This window comes from Schistocerca nitens, chromosome 3 (genome assembly GCF_023898315.1).
Source record: "Schistocerca nitens isolate TAMUIC-IGC-003100 chromosome 3, iqSchNite1.1, whole genome shotgun sequence".
In the NCBI taxonomy this organism is placed as follows: Eukaryota; Metazoa; Arthropoda; class Insecta; order Orthoptera; family Acrididae; genus Schistocerca; species Schistocerca nitens.
Genome location: NC_064616.1, coordinates 497,969,469 through 497,995,235, shown reverse-complemented (window position 1 = coordinate 497,995,235; position 25,767 = coordinate 497,969,469). Strand labels below are relative to the sequence as shown.

General features: G+C 40.7%; 1 protein-coding gene and 1 long non-coding RNA gene across 2 annotated transcripts in view; both read left to right on the top strand.

The window, feature by feature from the left end:
• LOC126248428 (testis-specific gene A8 protein-like) overlaps positions 1-25,767 on the top strand; it is a 229,273-nt gene that overhangs the window by 112,718 nt on the left and 90,788 nt on the right. The window lies entirely within an intron of this gene.
• LOC126248429 (uncharacterized) lies at positions 1,574-11,257 on the top strand. Its single transcript, XR_007545486.1, has 2 exons — positions 1,574-1,816; positions 8,945-11,257. It is a non-coding gene; the product is annotated as an uncharacterized LOC126248429 (long non-coding RNA).

Sequence of the window (25,767 nt, the reverse complement as noted above, 5' to 3'; positions counted from 1 at the left end):
TTTCTGCTATGCGGCTGAAAAGTTTTATTGACTTGTATTTTTTGATAGGCGGGACTGGTTACCAAATGTTGGTGACGTAGGGATGGGTTCATAGAATTATTCGACAGAGTTTGGCTGCAAATAATGCAGAGGGGAAGTAGTGGAACACACATATTTGATACAAATCCATATTTAATGTAAGACTCACTGTAATATCTGTTTGTCACATTTCTCGGGTTTTTTGACTTGCTCATAGGTGGTTCAACTTTAACACTGTTTTCAGTGATGCCCTTTGGTGGAACACACATTGTTTTTTTTACTGGTGGTGGTTGAACAGTATCACCACTATTACTTGTTTAATTGATTTTATATTTTCCTCCTGTAACAAATTTATCCATCTTACAAAGAAAGTTAAAACATATAGCTCCATACCACAATAATGAAAATAAGTTCAGCAGTGATAATCTGAAAGTTAGTTCACAATTATAAATAATGAGAAGTGAGGCCTGTGAGTAAAGAAAACAAACCTGCACATGAGTCATGAAAATACACTGGGTACGGAAAGATTGTAAATCAGTCAGTAATGTACATTTGGAGACACTCTTATTGTTGGCAGTGTTTTGAAACAAACAGTATAAATCATTAGCTAGTGCAGCTGTAAAACATTATTGTTAGGTATACCAGTAGAGTAATTAAAATGGATTCTTGGATAGAAGACAATTCAGATCTCTCTGGCTGTAATATTTTTCATTATTTGCGATAATTCAGGAAACATATTATACTCATAGTATGTATATTTTAAATTTTGCATACCGCTTATGAAGTCGTCCTGTACCCTTGGGGGTATGCATATGCAGGTTGAATATCACTGCTCTACTTGTTCCAGCATAAATATTCTACTAGTGTACGGGATGTGGTATAGCCAACACACTATGAGTTGTGGTTATTGTGAGGTAGCAATGTATATGTTAGTCAGTCTTTATATAATTATTTTTTAGTATCAAAAGGAAAGTTCACTTGAGTCAACTGTCAAATTCAAAGCAGGATGGCTTGTCAGTACTTACATTCAGGGGGTGGCATTCCAATTGCTGCTGAGAAACACATTTAAAAATATTTTAAAGCATAAAAAATGTTCCAGCTCTCAAACATGTTAATTCCTTCCTCATGTACAGGTCACTTAGACCTCAGGTTGCGAGAAACCCACCTGTTGTGAGAACAATAGGAGACAAATTTTCTACTTTAAAATGTGGAAATTAAAGTATTTAAAATTTCACTTCCTGAAGCTATGAGCTTGCCAGCCATTGTCTTGTATTTTTGCTGTCTTTATGTAATGGTATGCTATAAATGGTCAGTTGTTCCACTACCTAGTACACGAGGCTGTGCCAGCATTTTCTGTGTTGAGCTCAATTTTCCAAGTGCCCCTTTCCAGGTTTGTACACATACTCATGAATTTTTTGATCCCACCCTTCATTTTTCCAGTTTGGGTTTCTCCTGTCTGAAAATTAATGTTCATTGGTAAGTAAAAAAGAAATAGTTTCTAAAAGGTTGGTACCCATCATAGCCCTTTATTTTTCTCCTTTGTTCAAACAGGGATTTTCAAGGTTGCTACCATCTGCCCCTTGTTAGCTTTCGGCCTCCGAGAAGTACCACATAGTAACCAAGTAAAAATATATCTTGGTGATATACAAAGAAAATGCTACTCTGTACAAATTTCAGATGCAATGTAAAGTGACAGTGAAAAGTTAACCAGGAAGGGCAAAGACCTAGTGGAAGCCACTAAGCTTCAGGAGATGGTATTGATACTTCATTGTCAGACTGTGTGAGCATGTAAATTTGCGTAAGTTGTGATTTTATTTGCATTCGTTGTGGGAATTGAAATAAAATTCTATGAAATTGTGCCATATTCCATCTGGATTGAAGTGATAGCTATGGCATTTGTAATATATTTTTTTTCTTGGTAGTGCTACCTGCAGAATTTGTTTGCTGGTTTGTTTGTTTCATGGGCCTGGTACTTCTGTACATTAGGTGCTGTACTGGTCCTTAAGTATTACAAACTTTTCTTCCACTAAGAAAAAATTTCAACTAAAAACAATGTTACACAATAGTGTATTATCACTACACTGTGAAACACACACAAGTTGTGTAAGAAGAGATTAACATTAATTATTTACAAAAAGATGTCCATGATAAAATCAGTACAGTCATATTTCTGATCTTAATATCAAGAGAACTTTCACTTAGATCCTAAACTCTATGTCTCGTCTTTAAGAGACCCGTCCAGGGTACTGTGCTTCATGAGCACTACGATGCCACAGACCTATCTACCAGCTACAACCTATGCCTCTTAATTCAACTCCATTACACTCCCTAACATATTCTTGTCAGAATTCCCTAATACGAAATGCATTCCCCCATTATGCCGTAAACTGGTTCTGACAGTTATCTTAGGTAGATTCTCTGCTATCATGCTGACTGAATCTCGAGGGACCAAGAATGGTATACCAATGATGGCATAGCCAGTGACCCATCTCTTGTGGTATCTTTTATGCACATTAGCCAAATTTCTTGCTGTACTTCTTGTATGTCCATCACCATTAGAAATGTTGTTTGATGTACCTACACTGTATTTGGCGTTGTATGCATATAACTTTCATGAGTTACGTTTTTCTCAGCAAGCTTCTCAGCTACATTAAAAAATTGCTAAAAAGATCCATTGTATTGCAGGTAATTCAAGAATTTTCATTCGACTAAGTGTTATTAATACTCTTTCTGTTATTTTCTTTTTCTTATTTTATAATGTTTCAAATCTGTTCTATTTTATTGTGTGAATTTCTTGTGAATCTGTCAGTTTACAACATTGTGGCACTTTTTGTTATGCTCCACAGTCATGCATTATACTTTCTAAAAATCGATCAGTTGACAGGCTTTATTGCTCATTGAAGAAATAGACTCTCATTTCTAAGCACATGACCTCTTTTTACACTAAGAGTGTTTCAGTTGTTTATGTAGGTTATTTTTAAATTTCTATTTTTAAGTGGGAAAGCTACAAGGACAACCCCAGAAGTGAGGTCTCCTATTTTTAGGGGATATAGCGAAACTGTTAATACGGTTGTTGGTGACATTCTTGAGTCCTGTTTCTTTCACTCCTAAACAGACGCGCACTTAACTTGGAAGCTCAGTCTTGGCTTGACAGCCATGCAAAAGGGAGCTCTCATTTAATGCTACTATCAAATGAGATGTTAACAGTTATTGAATTTTTGAATGCAAAAAGCATTAAACTGGTTGAAATTTATCACCTGTCACTGCAAAATCCATTTGCAGCTTTGAATTACAATGCACCAGCTCAACAAACATTTTAAAAACTTGCAATATGCAAAATGCAAAACAAACTACTGCAGGAGCGCTAGGGTGTCAGTTTCCAAAGAGGCAGTCGTGAAGGTTGTAGAAACCATGCACAAAGATCAGAGGATCACTCTGGATGCTCACTGAATTTTGGTTCCTGGGATTTCCTGAAGCATCATCCAAAGGCTTTTAACAGATAAATTGCAATATCTGAAGATGTGTGCAAGGTGGATACTGCATACCCTGACAGAAGACCTCAGTGGCAGTGAGTTGATTCTTCCTGCGCATTTATTCACCGCAATGCAGTCAAAAATGTCAGCTCCTTTGACTCGATTGTCACATGTGATAAAAGTGGTCATTCCACTTCATGCCTGAGCTGAAACAATAGTCATGTGGTTTGTGGCATCCCTCTACACTCAAGCCATGAAAATTGAAACAAACAGTGTCTCCCAGTAAAGTCATGGCAACTGTGTTTAGGGACCAGAATTGGGTACTGTTGGCCGACATTCTGTCTGCTGGGAAAACAGTGAACGGTGATAGGTACTGTGAAACACTGAAGAAATTCAAAAGGGCAATTCAGAACTGGAGAACATGAACGTTGACCAAGGCCATAAGCATTCTCCATGAGAACGCCCACCTACAGTTCGCCTGTCAAACCGTCAGTCTCATGCAAAAACTTTGTCATCCACCCGCCATACAGTCCAGACATGGCACTCAGTGACTACCACCTATTCCAAAAGTTGAAGGAACATTTGTGTGAATGGTGGTTCTGCTCTGATGATAAGATGAAAGATGAGTTTCACCACCATGTCCTTCAGGAAGTGTTGAGCTTGTATGACGTACGCATTGTCAATAGTGTATAAATGCTTCGACTCCCTTTTCGCTGTAAAAAACAGTTGATCTAGTTCTGGGCGTGGTTGGTTTGCTGTTCTGTGATTAATTACTTTACAAGTGGAACCTTGTGGTTTGGCCGTAGTAGTATTCTACCTCTGCCTTAAGTATATGTGTTTCTGATTTGTATTGATGCTGAAGGACATTAAGTATTATTTAATTGAAACTGGACTTCTGTGCAAGAAGTTTCTCATATTTGGTAATGCAACTTGATTTCTAGGTTGTAAGAGATGAACAGATTCATTACCTCAGTTCTTGCACTGTGCGTTTTTTTATAGTCTATATTAAAGTACCTACAAATGAATAAGGTTTCGTCATCTTTTTCTTTTTTAATGTACATTGCCTGATACAAAGAATGTGGAGCACCCAGAAGTAGTAGTTGGATGTCAATAGAACTTCCTACACTTGCACACGATTGTCAGGTATGTAAATTCTCCACGACAGGTAGAACTGCATTAATGTTGTTTGTGTTCAGTCTTTTTACCAGGTCTGCTAGGGTATATAAGGGGCATGAACAGCGTCATATGTTGAGTGATCACTCTGGACTCCATGCAACGTTCTGTTCCATGCTGCACCATTGGTGCAACAGCCGGATTAGGAAATTGCTGCACAATGCGTAGGTTGCTGTTAACATCACAACACAAACAATTGCATTTGGAGTGGTGCTATGACTGGGGAGCATGAACCATTGCATTATATTCAGCAATGAATAGTGGTTCTGCACTACCCGAAAGGATTATTGTTGGCAAGTATAGTATCAATCTTCGGAGAGGTCCTATTTTTCAAATGTTTTGAAGAGGCACAGCAGTATTATTGCAGGCATCATAGTGTGGGGAGCCATCGGGTATGACTGCAGGTCACAGCTGGTAGTGATTTAGGAATGCTAATGGTGCAACAGCATATCATGAACATCCAGCGTCCTCGTGTGTTACCTCCGGCACAACAGTATGGTAGTCCCATTTTTCAACACACAGTGCTCGTCCACACATGGCACATATGCCTAGGAAGCTTCTGTAATGGTGAGGTACACCCCTGCCCAGGAAGATATCCAAATCAGTCCCCCAATAGAACATGTGTGAGACCAGCTTGGATGTCAACTCTGCCTCGCAGTAGCAGCTGCAATTTCATATACCAGTTCCAACAATTATGGGCCAGCTTGCCTTCTGAAAGGCTAAAACGATTTCGACACCCTTTCCAACTGAATTGGAGCACACAATTAGGTCATAGGCAGGTGCAATGTCATACTAATAAGTTGCTTCTTTGTAAAATTGTAGCAGCGAACCACTAGCCAATTGTAGCTCTTTATCAAGTGCCACATGTTTGCTGTGTTGCCAGTTCTGTCAAATATAGCTGGCAGCACACCACCTATACTGCCCCCCCCCCCTTCCTCCTCCATGCAATCTGTGAGTCACAAGAAGAGTTATAGACACAAAGTAGTTTTACAGTACTCCTTTTTTCAATGAAGATGCAGTTTCCACCCCTCTAGAATTGTAAACTGCTAATTCATAGGTAAAGGAAACAAAAGAAAAATTCGGAGTAGGAATTAAAATCCATGGGGAAGAAATAAAAACTTTGAGGTTCGCTGATGACATTGTAATTCTGTCAGAGACAGCAAAGGACCTGGAACAGCAGCTGAACGGAATGGACAGTGCCTTGAAAGGAGGATATAAGATGAACATCAACCAAAGCAAAACGAGGATAATGGAATGTAGTCGAATTAAGTCAGGTGATGCTGAGGGAATTAGATTAGGAAATGAGACACTTAAAGTAGTAAAGGAGTTTTGCTATTTGGGGAGCAAAATAACTGATGATGGTCGAATGGCAATGGCAAGGAAAGCATTTGTGAAGAAGAGAAATTTGTTAACATCGAGTATAGATTTAAGTGTTAGGAAGTCGTTTCTGAAAGTATTTGTATGGAGTGTAGCCACGTATGGAAGTGAAACATGGATGATAAATAGTTTGGACAAGAAGAAAATAGAAGCTTTCGAAATGTGGTGCTACATAAGAATGCTGAAAATTAGATGGATAGATCACATGACTAATGAGGAGGTATTGAATAGAATTGGGGAGAAGAGGAGTTTGTGGCACAACTTGATAAGAAGAAGGGACCGCTTGGTGGGACATGTTCGGAGGCATCAAGGGATCACAAATTTAGCATTGGAGGGCAGCGTGGAGGGTAAAAATCATAGTGGGAGACCAAGAGATGAATACACTGAGCAGATTCAGAAGGATGTAGGATGCAGTAAGTACTGGGAGATGAAGAAGCTTGGACAGGATAGGGTAGCATGGAGAGCTGCATCAAACCAGTCTCAGGACTGAAGACAACAACAACAACAACAACAACAACAACAACAATTCATAGGTCTCTAATTTACTGTCACTGATTTATCCTCCCTCAACCATTACTCAATTAGACACTTGGCATAATCATTTATTAATTCAATTATAAGTATAATTTCAAATTAATTTATTGCATGGAGAATGAACATTTTGATGGAAAAACATAGTAATGTATCATTTCTCAGTATTGCGTGGTTGAGCATTTACCAGTGTTTTCCTTTTGAGTCACAATCTTTTTCATGTCATCTTCTTCTGTACGTAAGCTTACCACCATTTTTATGAAATTAGTGTTACGTGATACTTTTATATACCAAAGTTTTTTCACTATGGGGTCATAAGGCGTATATTTGTCTTTTTCAGCTAGCACATCTGATTTTTCACTCCCATCAGACCATATTAGTTTCTGACTGTTTTGCGGATATGAGTAAACACCTTTAATATTACAGACACCAACCTAGTTAAATGCACACCATCTTCTTATAGGCACCTTAAATTTAGAAAATTATTCACATCTGTGAAGACTGCTCCAAGGTTACCACATTCACTCACTGATCTCCTTTTTGTGTTACTGCGTAATTATACACCTTGATCATACATATACACTTCTGGTTTAATGAACCAGGTTTCTTGTCTCATGAATAATTTCATCTTCACTGCTGCTTTTAGTGGATTTGTCCCAGTGTGTATAACAACACATTGAAGGCTGCTAACAAAGGTAGGAGCACATGGAGTACGTTTACAGATATGTGTGTGGCTAGAAGACTTCTTAAGTACTAGAACCCAGTAGTTGTCCTCAATGGCAAGTGTTCATCAGAGACAGGGATACTGTCAGGAATGCCACAGGTAAGTGTGATAGGATCACTGTTGTTCTCGATATCCATAAATGCTTTGGCGAACAGAGTGGGCTGCAATGTGCTGCTGTTTGCTGATGATTGTGTGTTGTACAGTAAGGCGTCGAAGTTGAGTTAGTGTAAGAAGATACAAGATGACTTAGACAAAATTCCCAGTTGATGTGATGAATGGCAGCTAGCTCTGAATGTGTAAACATGTAAGTTAATGCAGATGAGGAGAAAGAACAAACCTGTAATGGTCAGGTACATTATTACTTGTGACCAGCTTTACATGGTCAAGTTCTTTAAGTATTTGGGTATAATGTAGCAGAGCAATATGAAATGGAACATGCATGTGAGAACTGTTGTAGGGAAGGCAAATGGCCAATTTCAGTTTATTGGGAGAACTTTAGGGAAGAGTGGTTTACCTGTAAAGGAGACTGCATATAGGATGCTGGTGTGACAGATTCTTGAGTAGTGCTAGAGTGTTTGGGATCCATTCTAGATTGGATTGAAGGAAGAAATCAAAGCAATTCAGAGGCAGGCTGCTAGATTTGTTAGCAGTAGGTTCAAACAACACTAGTGTTATAGAAAGACTTGAGGAACTCAAACAATAATCTCTGGAGGGAAGATGTTCTTTTCGAGAAACACTATTGAGAACATATAGAAAACTGGCACTGACTGCCAAACTATTTTACTGCCACCAACATACATTGCTTGTAAAGACCATGAAGATAAGGTGCACAAAAAAATGAGGGCTCATATGGAGGCATATAGGCAGTCATTTTCCCCACACACTATTTGTTAGTGGAACAGCAAAGGAAATGACTAGTAGTGGTACAGGATACCCTCCACCAAGCACCATACAGTGGCTTGTAGAATATCTGTATTGATGTAGGTGTAGAAAGACACAGTTGCAGTAACTTATTTTGCATTCTACATAATTTTGAAATGTTTGCTGAGCTGTTGCATTGTAATTCAAAGTTGCACATGCAGTTTGTAGTTGCAGTTTGGGGTGGTACCATTATTCAGAAGCAAAACAGAAATTTAATCATGCTTAACAAATCGTCCTCCATATTGACGTGGAGGAACTTGCTTGTGATCTTAGTTGTCACATCCATAACGAACAAAAAACAAAACATAAAATTAAATATCTACCCATAGAAAATATACTACACTAGTAAATAAAAACCTGAAAAAGAATATTTTGCCCTTAACTGCCAATATCAAAATATGTCAATAACAGACAACCATAAACCCTTCAAATATTAGTATCACTAACAGCAGTCAGAGACTCCAGTGGCACTAACAACACCCACAAATGTTTCAGAAACACGAACATCCCACACTAGTGTGTGCCACTGCATACTCCAACACACCCTCTGCAGACCCAGCACCTTTCAAATATGCCACACCAGCAGGATATCACACAACACAGATATGTCATGGGTCAAAGTAGACAAGTGTTATCTAACACTTGAGTTGACTCTTGCTGCACTGTTATATTGGAAACATCTTAATAAAATTGTTACTGTAGCTGTCTGTGTTTCTGTTGCTTACAGGTGCCTGGTGACAAGTAAACATGATCATCTATGTAACATCCACCACAGTTGACAGGAAGTGCAACTCAAAGCATTAGATAACCTATAAAAGCAGTTTATCACTATGGATGCAGTAACTAAACACAAAGAAACACTGCTGTGAATATGAGGATGTCAGAGATCTATAAGTAATTTAATAATGAACCAGTGTGATTCAGAAAGTGACAGTGATTGAAACATTAGTAAATTGTGCTACAGTAATTACACTTTGCTGTTAGAATGTGACTGGAATGTTCTAGTTAAAGTCAGTGTGATGTGTCCAATATAGATGATTTGCTCTCAACCAACTGACATGCTATACAGCTGTAAATATATACAGGGTGTTTCACTAAATGTGTTTGTAAGTTATGAAGTAATAGGCAGTGGAAATATTTATTGCGGTAGGTCACCATAAGAAATGTTACACTATCTGCAGAGCTGTGAACATAGTTTATTGTGTTATTATCCAAAGAGTTACAGCAAAAATATACAATTTTTTAAATGGAACGATAGTTGTTTCTATCATGCACTGGAATCAGTAACACCAGCTGTATATACATCAATTTAAATTACATTCCTAGCACTTTTAATTTGGTAGCTACAACCCTTCAAAGTTTCAGGGGCAGATACCGCACACACTGCGCATAACGCAATGCACCTTCTACGTGTGGTGTGGCTGAGTTGTAATGTCGCCAGTGTCACGGAACAAGAAGCTTCCTCGATGTGCTGTTAGACTGCAGAGTGTCACTGCACACGGCTTTATACCTGACAGTTTGAGCCACACAAACGGGGATCAATATACCACAGTTACTGGCATTGGATGAATATGGCATACACAAACAATGAGTACGTTTACATGTTGCTGATGCTCAGCGAGTGCCGACACAATGCCACTGAAGCAGCCATGGCATATGCTGTGAGATATCCTAGGCGAAGAGATCTGGCAGCCATTACATTCTTATGGAGTTGTTTTTAGCTGCAGTACACCACGATCCACATGTCAGCTTACTAACCGTTGCTGCAGTCGCTGGTGTCAGTCTCACATCTGTGTGGTGTATAGTACATGCCCACAGGTTTCACCCGTACTGCCTGTCACTGACCCAGGAGCTGCAGGGGAATGATTTCCGTGCAAGAGTTACATTCTGTGAATAGGCCGTGCGTAATTTCACGCTGGAGTCCTTACAAGGTGTTAGTTCTCAGATGAGTCCATGTTCACAAATTATGGTGCAGTGAATCGCCATAACACGCACTACTGGACCACAGACAATCCTCAGTGGGTACGACCTGTCGACCGTCAATGTAGGTGGTCTATTAACGTATGGTGTGGAATCGAGACTACTTCACAGTTACACTGACAGGTGAATTATATTGTGCGTTTATAGTCGAAAGTTTGGGTGGTCTCCTTGAACGTGTGTGTCTACACATGAGAGTCCATATGTGGATGCAGCACGATGGTCACCCAGCCCATTCTGCGCACGCTGTTGTGGAAGAACTAAACAGCAGGTTTGCGGGAAGGTGGTTGGGATACCATGGTCCTCATTCATGGCCTGCAAGATCGCCCGATTTAACACCATTAGATTTCTTTTTGTGGAGATATCTAAAGGATCGTGTTTATGTCACTGAGCCCACATCCCCAGATGATCTAAAACGGCACAGGATGCATGTTGCTCTGTGACACTGGCGATGTTACATCTCGTCCATAGATCCTTAAGAAAGCACATTGCATTGTGCATTCAGGAACATAGACACACATTTGAACATCACATTTAAATCAACTTCCCACCTCCAGAACATCCATCACCCACAACACAGCCATGTATTATGTACAGCGTGTGGTATCTGTCCCTGAAACTTTGAAGGGTTGTAGCTCCCAAACTAAAAGTGATAGGAATGCAATTTAAATTGATGTATACACTGCTGGTGTTACTGATTCCAGTGCATGATAGAAACAACTATTATTCCATTTAAAGAATTGTAACTTTTTGCTGTGACTCTTTGGATAATAACACAATTAACTATGTTCATAGTTCTGCAGACAGTGTAATGTTTCTTATGGTGACCTATCACAGTAAATATTTCCGTTGCCTATTGCTTCGTAACTTAAGGAGGCAAGCACATTTAGTGAAACAATCTGTATATATGAAGCTAACTGTTAATCTTGTGGCAATATTGAGCAACAGCAGATTAACTTGTAAGTTATTTTGAATGAAGTGTAGTGTAGGCAATGGTAGATACATCTAAATTGAATTGTATAGAGGTAGGATAATGCTGGATTACACATGATTGTTGACTGTATTGAATGGGAAGCTCATAAGCTCATACAGGGATTGCTAGGTTCCTGTTCTGGAAGTTGCTTTGTGTAACAAGTCCTCTCTTACTGTAAAGTTTGAGAATATTTGAGCATCTTCTATTTGTTGCAATAGTTCTATTTCTTGAAGACCGGGATGTTGGAATAAGCATTAGTATTGTGAATTTGTTTGACCCCTCACCTCCCTCCGTAGCAAATGCCCAATTCCATTGAAAAACACTGTAGATGCTTCTGTAAATGGTAAAAAAAGATATGTTATTAACTAGACAGCATAATGTTCACCTTTATGCTTATTTAATATCTGAACCTGATAATTACGTATATGGCGGACCTGATAATTAAATATTTAAATTTTTCAAATGCCTGAGCTTGGGTCGTGCTGCTGTTGTGTCTTTAACCTATGTGTGGGGTTTATAACATCCTAGCTCAAATAGGAGTGGAGATACGGACTCAAATGTGTTTTTTCCAGTCTATGATGTATAGGCCGCACTGCAGGACAGATTTGTTGTTGGGAACAGAACCAGACTGCCAAATCGACCTGGTTTGCAGGTAAGTGTACATGTCAGGGGCAAGAAACTGTTTTGTGGGCCTTGCCATGTAAGCTAACCTGCATGACAGGTGTGTTATATTGTAGTATTGATCAGCTTTATTGACCTGCTTTGCATGGCACCCTATTCATCAGGGGCAAATAATTGAATGAAGCAGGTGGGAGGTGTAGAGAGGTGGTGGGCAGGTGGAAGAGGAGGCGGCAGAGATGGAAAGAGGGAGGGAGAGGAGGATATGGTCAGAGGGAAGGAGAGGAACATGGTTAGAGAGAGGGGACGAGGAGAGAGAGAGGGAGGGGGGGGGAGACACATACAGATGGATAAAGGTGGGACAATGAGGTGGACAGACAGACAGGCAGCGGGAAGAAGAAGACAGAGAGTGGTAGGATGGGATGTGTTAAATATATGTCTCAAATGTATATGCGGGCAAAGCTGCAAGAAGAGGGCTAGGAAAAAAAATGGTAAAAGTTAAAAACAGGTCAAAACAGAAGTTTAAGATTTGCTATCAGAAGTGGAAGAGAGAATTCTGCCTGCCAGGCACCAGGCAGACACGAAAGGTGGAATCCCTAGATATTTTTCATAGCCTCTCAAGTTCTTCAAATAAATTATCTGCCTGTGAGAGTCCTTAGAGCACTTATTTGTGAAATACAAAAGTCCACTGTTCAAGTCCTGTTGTAGAACCCAGTTTTAAGCTGCCAGGAAGTTTCAGATTGGCACACACTCCATTGCAGACTGAAATATCATCCTGGAAGCAATTCCCAAGGCTCTGGCTAACCAATTTCTCCACTATATCTTTTCCTCCAGGAATGCTAGTTCCACAAGGTATGCAGGAGAAAGTTTGGAAGGTACGAGTAGTAGTACTGCCAGAAGGGAAACTGTGAGAGCGGGCTGTGAGTCATGCTTGGATAGCATGCAAGGCTTCACACAAGTCTGTGCACCCAAGAGGAGCTCACAAAACCTCATTGGACTGCTATTCCTTATCCAGCCAGCAGTGGCCCAGTGAAGGATGCACTCCTTGGGAGGCAGTACGTTTTTGTAGAAAAAAGAATGGGGAATAATATGGTATTTTGGAAACCTAAATAAAACCAACCTGCTTGCAGAAAAAAAGAGTTGCATTACCGAAACTTCTTGGCAAATTAAAACTGTGTGCCGGACCGGGACTCGAACTCGGGACCTTTGCCTTCGCAGGAGAGCTTCTGTAAAGTTAGAAAGGTAGAAGATGAGGTACTGGCAGAAGTAAAGCTGTGAGGACGGAGCGTGAATCGTGCTTGGGTAGCTCATTTGGTAGAGCACGTGCCCTTGAAAGGCAAAGGTCCCAAGTTCGAGTCTCAGTCCGGCACACAGTTTTAATCTGCCAGTTAAGTTTCGTATCAGCGCACACTCCACTGCAGAGTGGGGGAATGCTAGAAGGTGCAATTTCAAACATTGCTTCAATACTTTGTTGAGCTTATGTACAACATGTTTCTGTTTTTCATAAATGACTCCGGAATTGTCAGTGTTAACAGGAAAGTCTTGCCTATGATCGTGAGGAAGAATGACCTGTTGAGTACAAAATAACAACAATAATTATGAAGATAATTTTTATTTTTGTGCATGCAAACTACACTTGAATCATAATTGCTTGAGTTACATAAAATTGCTGAACTAACACGCTCAGCTAGTTTTTATTTCATATAAAATGCAGTTTATATTTTGTAAGGATATAAAGGAATAAATGGAATAATACTGAACAGTGTGCAGTTCTAATAATGTGTAAAGCTAACCAACAAAAAACAAAGAAGTCATTGGCTCCCCTTTTATCTCTTACAGTTATTAATACATTAAATGTATTTGTAATTGCAAACAAGGGCAATCATCAGCTTAGAATGGAATGACAACAGTGACAATTTATACCAGACTGGGACTAGAACATGGATTTCCCTCTTGTCATGAGCTGTTACCTTACCATTTTTCTGTCCGTGCATGTCCCACGGCCAGACCCAAACTTCTGTCAACCATGCATCTATGACCTGTAGCTGTACATCCATTATGTATATTCCTTTACAGGTCAGACGCTGTACTCGAAAGTCACTTGCCTGCTATCGGCAGAGAAATACAGATTGCAGTGCCTGTGTTATTCTGGTTACAGTGCAAAGTTCCTTTGGACATGCATACATGTCCAAAGGAACAGGCACTGCAGTGACTGCAACCATTACAAAATACATTAAATGTATTCGCGACTGCATATAAGGGCAAGCATAAGCTGGAGAATGGAATGATGACCATGAAAATTTGTGCTGTACTGTGACTTGAACTCAAGCATTCAAGATGTGAAGAATACAGTCTACTATGATAATTTTGATAGGGATGTAACACAAGACACTAATAGTTAGTGGAGAATAAAGTAGCAACTGAGCCAAAGCTCCTCACAACAGATGGGAAAAGAATCAAATTTTCAGTCTGCCATCACATTATGAAGAGTGTTGCATGCAATGGGGTTAAAATGGAAAAGACATGCTAGCAACAGGAAAATTTTGATTGAGTATCTGATTGTCACTTAGCAAGCAAAGTACTTCAGTAGCATCAGAACTTTCCATTCATAAAACAAGAACATTGTTTTAGATGAGTCTTGGGTGAACAGTGGTATTACATGTAGTAAATGCAGGCAGAGCAAAAATATAATGGGTGTCACTACAAATACCACGAGCAAATTTGTGAGTGGAGCAGAACTGATTTTTATGAGCCTGAAACCCTAGTGATGTTTATCACAGGTAAATGAATGATATAATTTTGATAAGGGGGTATAGGAACAATCATCTACTCATTGGTAGTATTATAATTTTTGGTCATACTCCTTATTATAGTGTGCAAGAAACAAAACACCCACAAAATATGTTGTTGAAATCACTATGATTGATTAACAACAAAATAATTATATACCATGTGGAGGAAAAATTAAGTTTGAACAGTTTCAGAAGTTTGAAAGTCCTGTAAAGAGGTACTGTTTCGACAAATTAGTGAAATGCCTTGGCTGCACAGTTCTCATATTAGCTCCATGTGTTTGTGAACTGAATGCCATAGAGATAGTATGGGTGAAAATTGAAAAACATGTGTGGTACATTTCTGTAGAGAAGCTGTTAGAAGCTTGCAATTGCATCTGCAGAAAATTTTGGTTAACATGTCATCAAAAGAGAGAATATATTTTGGGAAAAGAACAGGTTAGTAGATGGCACCATGTACATAATACTCAAAAACTATGCTATAAAGATGTTACAAAAATTTAAAATTTTGTACCTATTAACATTTTTATTACATAAAACTTCTTTTGAACCAATAATTAAAAGAACTTTTCCCTTTTACTGCCATAAACCCAGAAACCGCACCCTTGATATGAAATTTATGTGCAGTAAAATTTATTGTTTTTGGAACATAATAACTTCCTTATTGCAAAATCTGTGTTCCAAAAAGTTACAAATTTGTTTCAGATAAGGAGCTAAGACCTCCCAAAGATCACCACAAAAAGGTAAAAGAATGTGGTTAATACACATCTGTAACAAAAAGATTTGTAATGTTGAAAGTGATTTTTATTTTTCTTCAAAATTTTTGGCATACATGCTTGCTTAGTCCTCTCACTCCTTCTGTTTTCTTTTGATAACTTGGTTGACATCACCTGCAACATTTATCAGTGTTCCAATGTGCCAACACACACACACACACACACACACACACACACACACACACACACACACACACACACGCCAAGTGTTAAGACATTTTTAAAAAATTAAAATCATTTAGAATTCTGGTGGCATGCTCTGTATTTTCCCATGCACATTTATTCATCAGGGTTGGATATGTAACTCTGAGCAGTGTTTTCACATTGTTTATAGAAAGTTTGTTGTGTTTATTATTCACTTTCATTGTATTACATTTTTCGTTATGTTTATGAACATGCCGTACGGCCTTGCCGCAGTGGATACACCCGTTCCCGCGAGATCACCGAAGTTAAGCGCTGTTGGGCATGGCCGGCACTTGGATGGGTGACCATCCAGCCTCCATGTGCTGTTGCCATTTTTCGGGGTGCACTCGGCCTCGTGATGCCAATTGAGGAGCTACTTGACCAAATAGAAGCGGCTTCTGTCAAGAATACCATCATAACGACCTGGAGAGCGGTGTGCTGACCCCATGCCCCTCCTATCCGCATCCTCCTCTGAGGATGACACAGCGGTCGGATGGTACTGGTAGGCCACTCGTGGCCTGATGACGCAGTGCTTTATGAACATGCCATGTATTGAATGTCCATCCACTGAGAGTAACACAAAGTAGGTGGCTCACAGTGTTGTTTTTCATGAGTTCAGATGTTCAATAATAGTATTTCATTGCATACCTTACCAACTTTCAGCATCATATCACAAATTAATATGTTGGTTATTGCCTCCTTGTCTTAACTGACATCTCTCAGCAAAATTTGCTGTTAGCTTTCTAAGTCTGCGTTACTTGCAGTCACATGCTTTATCCAATTAATTGAAAGTTTTTCAGTTAATTAACCAAATACCATGTCCTATTCTATAAATGTTGGAGTCTTCATTGTCAACATATATTTCTTTTTTTATATATGTTAAAGGTATAATTCACTTGTGCCTAGTGAAATGTGTGTTCATACACTGTGGACAGTCTGCTGACCTCATTTCAATCATCCTCCATCATTGGGTAGAGCTAGGTCTGTAGAGACATTGGTCAGAGAGCTTGTCCACTACTGCAGTAGTAACCTTTTCAGAGAAAATTGGGTTTCTTGCTCAGATAAGCTTGAGCATCTAGGTGATTATTCTCTCGACATAGACGGAGCTACCTTAAGTTGATGAACATATGTTAGTGGATAGAAAATGTATGGTACTTTTGAATGGGATGAGTACGAACTAGCGAGCTACTGACATTCAGAATCAGCAGGTCGCTGACGGGCGAACCTTTCTTTGTATCATAGTCACATGATTTTTAAAGCAATTGAGGTATCTGAAGGTGAAGCTGAATTACATGCATTTACCGGCAGTCGAGATCAGAGTAGGGGGAAGTTGCCTATATTGTAACGTCTCGTATTTTGTACCACCAAAGTAAGATTCGTACCTCTTGTACTGTCTGACATTCAGTGTCGTCAACATAAACCATGTGCTTCTAGGAGCCATGTCAGCAATGAGTTCTGTGTCTTGAGGATGAGATCATCTGAAGACACCATTGATTTTGTTGTAATTTCGATCTAACTTTTTGTACACCAATGGAAGACAGTTACTATTATAAGAAAATTTTAACATAATGTTTTATTTATGGTTGAGTTTACATGGAATAACTTTAGTTCTCAGACAACAATGAGTTTGTATTCGTTATGGTTCGTTTGTAGGAAACTAACAAAGAGGAAATGACGACGTTGACTATAATGTATCGCTCTTGACTTCCGATTTTGTATCGAACTAAGAAACTTGACCCATAATGAGCCGGCCGTAGTGGCCGAGCAGTTCTAGGCGCTACAGTCTGGAACCGTGCGACCGCTACGGTCGCAGATTCGAATCCTGCCTCGGGCATGGATGTCTGTGATGTCCTTAGGTTAGTTAGGTTTAATTAGTTCTAAGTTGTAGGGGACTGATGACCTCAGAAGTCAAGTCCGATAGTGCCCAGAGCCATTTGAACCATTTGATCTATAATGAGATTTAAAAATTGAATTTAGTATTGTTAGTACAACATTATGTTTATAATGGTGTGCTGAATTTTTAATGCGTTCTTCATCCTAAGTAATTAAATAATTATTTTTTATTGCACTATCGTGACAGGAGGGCGTTACAGGAAGTGGGGGACAGATGGAAACGTTACAGCTGACTTCAGTATCTTTAAATGGGGACCAGGGGTTAAATGAACATGCACACATATAAAATGTGTCTAAGCCAATGATTCAGAGGCATTCTGAAAATAGAAATAAAAATGTAAACGGGGATCGAAAATTTTTTGGTCGTAGTATAGTGTTTTCCAACTAAGTTGAAAACTAATTGGAACATGTTCTTACATCTGAAGAGATGATGTTCGGTTTAATTATGTCAGATGTAAGAAAACTTACGTTCGACATTGCAGTACGAAACGGATTGCCCATAATTTCAATGCAGAAGACTCCATAGCAGGCAAAAATTGGGCTACAGGTGTCCGTCCAAGAAATATCACCGAATCTGAGGGAATCGTGGAAGCTCCAAGCAAAACACGAAGGCCTAGCCAAGAAACCTCGGGGCGTGGTCTGCACAAGCTCTTTGTAGTTTTCTGGATGTATGTGGCATCAAGTGTTCACATGATTCCCGTAAATTGCAGGCGCAGAGCCGGCATCAAATAGCATCCCTCTGGTTCAGATCAGAAGAGTTTGGCTGGCAAGACATCAACATGAATGCTCGTTAAATTACTATTGCATGATTCTGACTATGAACTACGGATAGTTAGCCAGTTGGAAGATGTCAAGCATGAAGTGGTGTGAAAATCAGGTTGGAGATAACTGAAACGAAAGCCTGTGGGAGTGACTCTAGGTACAACAGACTACGAAATGCATACACACAGTATGGTGCACACATACAGCGAATTTTACTAAAAATTTATGAAGTTTGTTTTTCCTCTGTAACTGCAGTGTCACTGTATAGCTTTACGTAGAGAACTCGCAAAGTTGGTTGTTATCAATACGCACCTCTCTGGTCGATATGATGAAACCGAGGTTCTTGGCAGAAAAGACGGGAGTACAGCGGCGTTTGAGGTCTGAACTTAAAATAATGCTGCAGATACCGTATTAATGCTGCAAACAAGAACAGAATACTTGTTCACCCCGATCTATCACAACTAGCAAACAAGTGGCTAGAGAAACGTATGCATAACGTAGTACTGAGAGAATCTCACATTCTTCGTCAATACTTCACACACAATTATATAGGTTGGGTAAGGTAATAAGTGGTATGAATAATCTCTCTTCTCTGGAGTGTAATACCTGAATACCTGTTAGACACATACTTGGTCGATGGCCATCTGTAGGTGTCAGTGCATCTGCTGCTGATGGTGTTAATAAGCCAAAACATCAGACCTAAGACGTTGAACGAGGGCAAATTTCCAGTAAAATAGGAGATAATCGTCGCAAATATTTTAGAGGCATGTAGAGATATTGTATCCAGTGTTAAAGCAGCGTACATGGTTCATGGGGAAACATCACAAGCTACGTGTAATTGAGGAAGAAAGACTAAATTTAGTTGTATGCTTAGGGCGGCATTAAAGAAGACTGCAGTCATTCTAGACCGTGGAGGTAACGGCTTTGCTTAATGTGTGCGTATAGAATCTTATCAACGAAAAAAGCGAGACAGTAACTGAAGAGAACATATACCCGTAGTGCCATAGTGGTGCTACTGTCAAATCTCGTATAAACCAGGCGAGTACAAAGAGAGTGCTTCAGCAGCGCTAGAAAGCCAGATCTTAGCGTACCAACGAATGAAAACATGTCATGTTTGCCAGCGACTATTCCTTAGCACAAGCTGGATTTAGATGCTGCTTTAGACGACGGTTTATTCATTGCCGCAAGATTAACCCCCCTCCCCACGAGAGGATTAAATATTCAAACTCTTACAACCGAAAATATCCGAGACTGGTTTGCCGATCGTGACGTTGAAATGTCCGTCTCCTCTGATTTGAAGAACTATCACATTTGAATATTAAAGTGTCGTCGACGTGTGTAATTTAATAACAGTGACTGATCTCATACTTATCCCAGCCAACTCTCAAGTAACTTGGATAGTTCCTTTGCAAGCAATGATAAAAAAGTATATATACGTCTAAGACATGTATGAATTGATCTCCAGGATACTATGAGCTGTTCTGCTTATCAAAGGAGGTTCTACAGAATTTTGTGTGGGTGTTAATTTTGTCTTCTCCAACCATTGTATAGCAATATGCCGTCTTTATAACACCAGATTGCCGTGTGTAATTTACAGTAAAACGAAGCTGATGTGCTAAACTGGAAAACGGCATAGTTATCTTTTATTCGTTACGTGATGATGATGAGGTCCCATACTCTGAGAAGCGGTAGGGGACGATGCGAGAGACGCGCACCTCCGTACTGGGCAAGGTCCTAGCGGAGGTAGTTCGCTATTGCCTTCCCCCGACCGTAATGGGGATGAATGATGATGATGATGATGATGATGATGATGATGATGATGAAGACGACACAACACCCAGTCATCTTGAGGCAGGAAAAATCCCTGACCCGCCGGGAATCGAACCCGGGACCCCGTGCGCAGGAAGCGTGCTCAAAGAAAAATGTGCTGTAAATTCCACTAACAGAACACAACATTTCGTGGCTGATCGCCTTCCTCTAATAGTTATTGGCATTCCAATATGTCACAAATTATAACCACTACAATATTGTTATAGGAACAGTTATATAAAGAGAGTAAACACATTTAAATTATTATCGCTAAGCAGCATATCATTTTCGATGTAGTGCATATTGCCAATATCAGTAACAAGACTGTCGAATTTTTTCCAGTAACTCTACCCCATATTCTAGTGGAATTTGCGTACAGGATTTAAAATTTTTACCACTTTAGCAAACAAATGGCGGTTAAATACGTAAGAGGACGATCAAAAAGTTTCCGTTCGAAGGGCTGCACATCGTCGTCCGGCAGGAACCATCGACCCTTTAAGGCCTTTTTGAAGGGACAGAAGTCGTGATAATCGCATGGGGAGCGAACAGGACGATAGGGCGGGTGCTCGAGTGCCTCCCAATTGATTTAGCTCCAATTCTGCTTTACGACATTTGCGATATGGGGATGTGCGTTATCATGAAGCGGCAGCACCCTTTGTCGCAGTTTTCCCTGACGTTTCGTCTTAATTGCTGTCCCATACACATTCTTCGTTCTCCGATGGATGTCTACTGGTGTTTAACCTTCGGCAGCCAGGAAAAGAATAACAGCACGTTGATCCTGTTAGGGCACATTTCGTACTGCGTATGCGCTGTAGCAACGCCCTCAAACTAAAACTTTTTGATTGCCCCCTACAGTTATTCCACCAGTTTAAAACACTGTGAATGGCTTTTCCGTTGTCAGATGCACGATGTCGAGACAATCACATTTAGGTACAATGTAACCGTCCTTTTTCAAGCAGGGCCATATGGTAATGGTAGTTTATGAACATTTTTCGTAATGTAGTATACGTCATTCGCTGCATTGTTTTTCCATGAGGACTGCAATATATTGCTGCTTCCTGACGAAACAGGCCTATGAAACTAAACACAATGATGTTATGCATCAGTTGGTTGGGATGATACGTGTGTTATGAAGTTGAAACTACGTTGGTGCACTCCAGATTCACCCCCAGATATAACCGAAAACATTTAGAGTAAACCCCAGTGTGTTAGTATGAATGTTCCCCAGCCAAATCCTCAGCTTCGGAGGATACCGTAGTCACTGTATAATTGTTTGGGAATATTTCCTTCTTGTAAGTGATGGGTATGACAAAACATCCTGCGAAATATTTCTAAAACACTCTGCAAACTGCCTAGAGCAGGTAGTTTGGAAGACTACTCATGACAGATCTAATGGCAACAGATAGACCTGAACTCTTTGAGGCTGTGTGTTTTGAACCTGTTATCATCAGCCACAAGACAGTTTTAGCAGCACACATCAAGAGGAACAGACACCATACATTCATATAATTTATTCGCCTCGCTGGGCAATAAATCCACAACGTTCAGTGTGAGTGCACATTTATGTTAGACTTCGAGCTGGAATCTAAAGTAAGCGAGTATGGAGGACATGGACGGGGACTGCAGAATGTGGCGCTAGGTGGGAGTGTGAGTCGACCAGGGACTGTGCCATGATAGTCCGCGCATTTGCAATAAACAATGTGTCCGGGTGGTGCAGTGGTTAACCCAACTGCCTAGTAAGTAGGAGATCCCTGGTTCGCGTCCTGGTCTGGGACACGTTTTCACTCATCGCCGCTGATTCCGCATATTAAGTCCCAATGGAGCTGGTATCATTAGTTCCTTTCCTTCCCTGTCGTTTCCTTTCTCCACCTTCAGTTTGCGTAATACGTATCACAGCTGTGGATTTCGCGTGGTGTGTGTTCTTTCAGACATGTCCGAAGGAACAGATACCTAACTAAGTGAAATGTCGCACTCAGCAAAATACTTCAGGGAAGGAACGAGCAAAGCCGAGCCTTGGCCTACACGCGACCCGCACACCTCACCATGTGAAGCTTGGCACGCGGTGGTCGGACCTGGTTTACGTTAATACACAGTTGGTAGCTGCGTGCCTATCATGTGTCTAACACGATCAGAACAAGCAGGTGTTTTCACGAATAATCTCTGCAGCTTCAGCCAAATTTTGTGGAGTGTCTGTCGGTGTCTTGTACACCAAGCGCTTCATGTCCAACCAAAAAAAGGAAAAAAAATCTAGGTCAGCAACACCTCTAAGCCAACCTTCATCATATGGCAGTTGGAACTCCGTCTCTGAATATCACTAGCGTCAAAACCTTCATGGACCACTAGCTGGGGAAAAGTGCACCTGTGACATTTGTGACATAAAAGTTTCTTTTTGTTTCCCATGAAGAACCTAAAATTTTGTATACGAAGTTATTTTTGCGCTTCGTACTGATCAGAATAACTCCAGTGATGCTCAGAATTACCTTGTGATTTTTTTTCGTTCGCTTATAATGCAGGTAGTTAGTTGTGTGGTATTTTTAATCCTAGAAGACTTCATTAAAATTTAAATTGTATGCTAAAATGCTCTATCCCAACACAAATTTTGTTAGAGAAAATTCTGTATTTTTTGAAAATAAGGATTTGACTGGGAAATGATCGAAAGAGCCTCGAGTTACCCCACTTGTTTGTGAAAGTAACTAGAAACGTGAGGGTGCTTCTGACATTTTTGTCTGATAACCGTGTACGCCAGTAGATGTGACTGTACTGTCCAGTAACTCGAGCGATAATTCTAGGAACGTTTCGGAAAATATAAGATGAGAGAGTGAAAGTATGACTGCCTGAAAAAAATTTTAATGCTCGATAGTTTTTGCCATAATTATTTCACATCGAGTGGCATTGCTAGTTTTTAACTCAGTTCGCATCAGTTGTGACTGAGAGTACTGATCTACAGATCTGCTGACCAAATTGAAAAATGGAAAATGATGCCCACCGTACTCTGCCCATCAAAGTTTTACGGTGTGAGACGTTAGGCAGGATAATCGCAACAAACGGCTTAATCATTTTGAATTTGTTAATACGTTCGCTGGACGCAAGACCTGGAGCTCATCAGTTTTTCCTTCGCTGTTGATTGGTTATCATCTGTAACCTATAGAGTGGACGAAAGAAAATAACGAGTTAGTTTGCGATACAGTTGTTCTTGAGGGCTCATAGTGAATGGGCGCTCCTACAAAAGAAACGTAGCGCTGCTGCATTCCAAAGTTATTTCTCTTAGACTATGTCCTAGATCACGTAGCCTTCCTACGTTGGTCATTTACATTTGTACGAAAACGGTAGGGAAAGCAGCGGAGGAAGACCACGCGTCTGTTCATACTTGTAGAAGTCTACGTTAAAGTGAGGAACCTTTGTCCATTGTGGGTAAGTTCTTGGTTGCCGGCCGGCTGGCCTCTCTCTGACTGACACTTGCTTCTGCGGCCGCAGTCATGGGCCGCGTTTAGGGCGGTAATTTCCTCCATCGGCGTTGCACTGCGGCACGGTGAGTACGTGGTATGTATTTGACAACTTTGTGGGGTTTAACTATTAGTTCAGTATGGCGATCTGTACAAAATAGTTTTGCCACTGAAAGACTCGTCTACAGAAAGAAAAGGCGGACAGTGCTCCCACACTGGCAGCAGTAGCAGTTTGACGGGTAAATTCAGGAACGGAAGGGCAGTCCCATAAGGATCGCAAGGAAGAATGCAATTGGTGTTATTCTGGGCTATTTTCGTGAACAGGTCCTGTTAGGAACAGGATTTCCATGCAGGCAAGTTGAGATATCATGGAAGCTCCTACAAAAGCGACTGTTAACTATTTCTGTGACACTTTACAATTTCCGAGAGGCTGACTTGGCTCTTACTTAAATAGCCATGATACCTCAGTACAACATTGAGAACCTTTTAGATGGTGAGTCACTACGCTAACATTTCGCGGCGATGTGTCAGCTTGCATGTCCCATTAGGATCGCTAGGGACAATGCACCCTGAGCTATTCTGGGATGCATTGGAATAGATTTCTATAGCGTTGGACCCGCAGCTCTGCGTCATCACGCCAGCAATGGTGCCTAGGTGAACTCGTATTTCTATAGGTATTTCTCAGGTGTCATGTATCAAAGGGACGCCGCCGCCTCATCCTTGCGGGACCCGAACTGACAACTGCACGTGGATTGGCAGCTGACGGCCGCGTCGTCACTTTGCGGGGGCCGCCGGTGCATCCTGACTCTTGGTAGCGTGTGCGGTGGTGTTCTGTGCGGTCCAGTGAACAGGAGGGGGGGGGGGGGGGGGGCGGCGTGCTTCGCGATTGAAAGATTTGCCAATGTAATAACGTGTGATAGGTGGTCCGTGACGGTATTCCTTGCGCGACCGGAATAAAAAAAGAAAAGCAATCTATGTAATTACTTCTTACAAGACCTACATCCCTCCAAACACCAGAGAATGATGAGCAACAGAAATCCAACCCCTGCAAAGTGAATTTTTATAAATAAACAACATGTCCTTGAATTTCCTGTCATGAAATCCTTCGTCTCCACCACAGAGCAGCCAATTTTTGGTTGGGAGGGGAGGGGTTTACCAGAGGAGGAGAGGTTAATTAATTGATCAATTTAATTAAGTAGTCTATCAAATTGATAAGAGTGAGAGAGGCTATTCCAATAACATAGACCTGAAATTGTACTTTTAGCAGCGAGAGGTGAGGTTTCCTGATGGTTGGGATGAGGGTGGGTGGAGGGGGTGGGGGAACAATAGGTTAAGGACCTGTCAATCAAAGGAGAACAATAGGTTTGCCCCTGAGTTCATACCTGCCCCTGATGTAGGCAACCCACACTAACAAAATGGGCTCATACATCGTTTGCTCTACTACCCCTTTCAGATCCGTGATACACATATCAGAGTGTGATAATTGTGGATTTTCATATAGACAGGACTGGAAAAGTTCTTATAAAATATACCAAACGAGCAAGAAATCGTGTTAACTGACTACTAATCACAAAATTGATGTGTTCGTGATGATAGCCTCAGAAGGTTAGTGAGTAAAGGGAAATACAACTCCAAAGAGTAAAATCATGGCTTAAAAGTCACCAGTCAATGAGAGATTAATCAGTCTGAACCAACATGCCTGTCATTCCGTACGAATTTTATACACCGTTCTGCGACACATCATTTTTCATGAGACGAAGCATTGTGGGGTTTCAGGTGGGGTTGGATGCTAGCATGACGTGGCCCATCTGATCATGAACTGCCTGCCCCTCTACTATGGCTCCCAGCAGAGAAATGTTGTCAGTGGCTTCCGTTGAAAAAGTGTATACTATGGCTCCCTGCGAGGTAGTGTCTGACACTGTCCTCTCCTGTCGCTTCAGGGTGTAAGCCCTCCAAAACTGCCATTTTGGGCAATCTGAGACGGCATACCACGTGGTTTCTGCACAATATTGCGATGTTACCGTACGGGACACGCCACTTGCGTAGGTGGTCTGTCGTTCGGAGAAACTTTCAGTACTCTTATTCGCCAAATAGCGAGGACAGGGTGAGTTCGATGATCTCTTCTTTTTCAAGCTCTGCTAATTTTGTCAGAGATGTACGCTACCCTATGCTGCTGCGGTGAAAGCGACAATAGGTTGCCGCGCACCATACTCAGGTGGCCCACATTACACTCCAGCGTGCGTCCAGTCAGCCGCCAGGCCAAGGTGAGCTGAAACTGTTAAGTGCCATGTTTTCACCTCCTGATAACTGCCAAATTTAATTAAGCA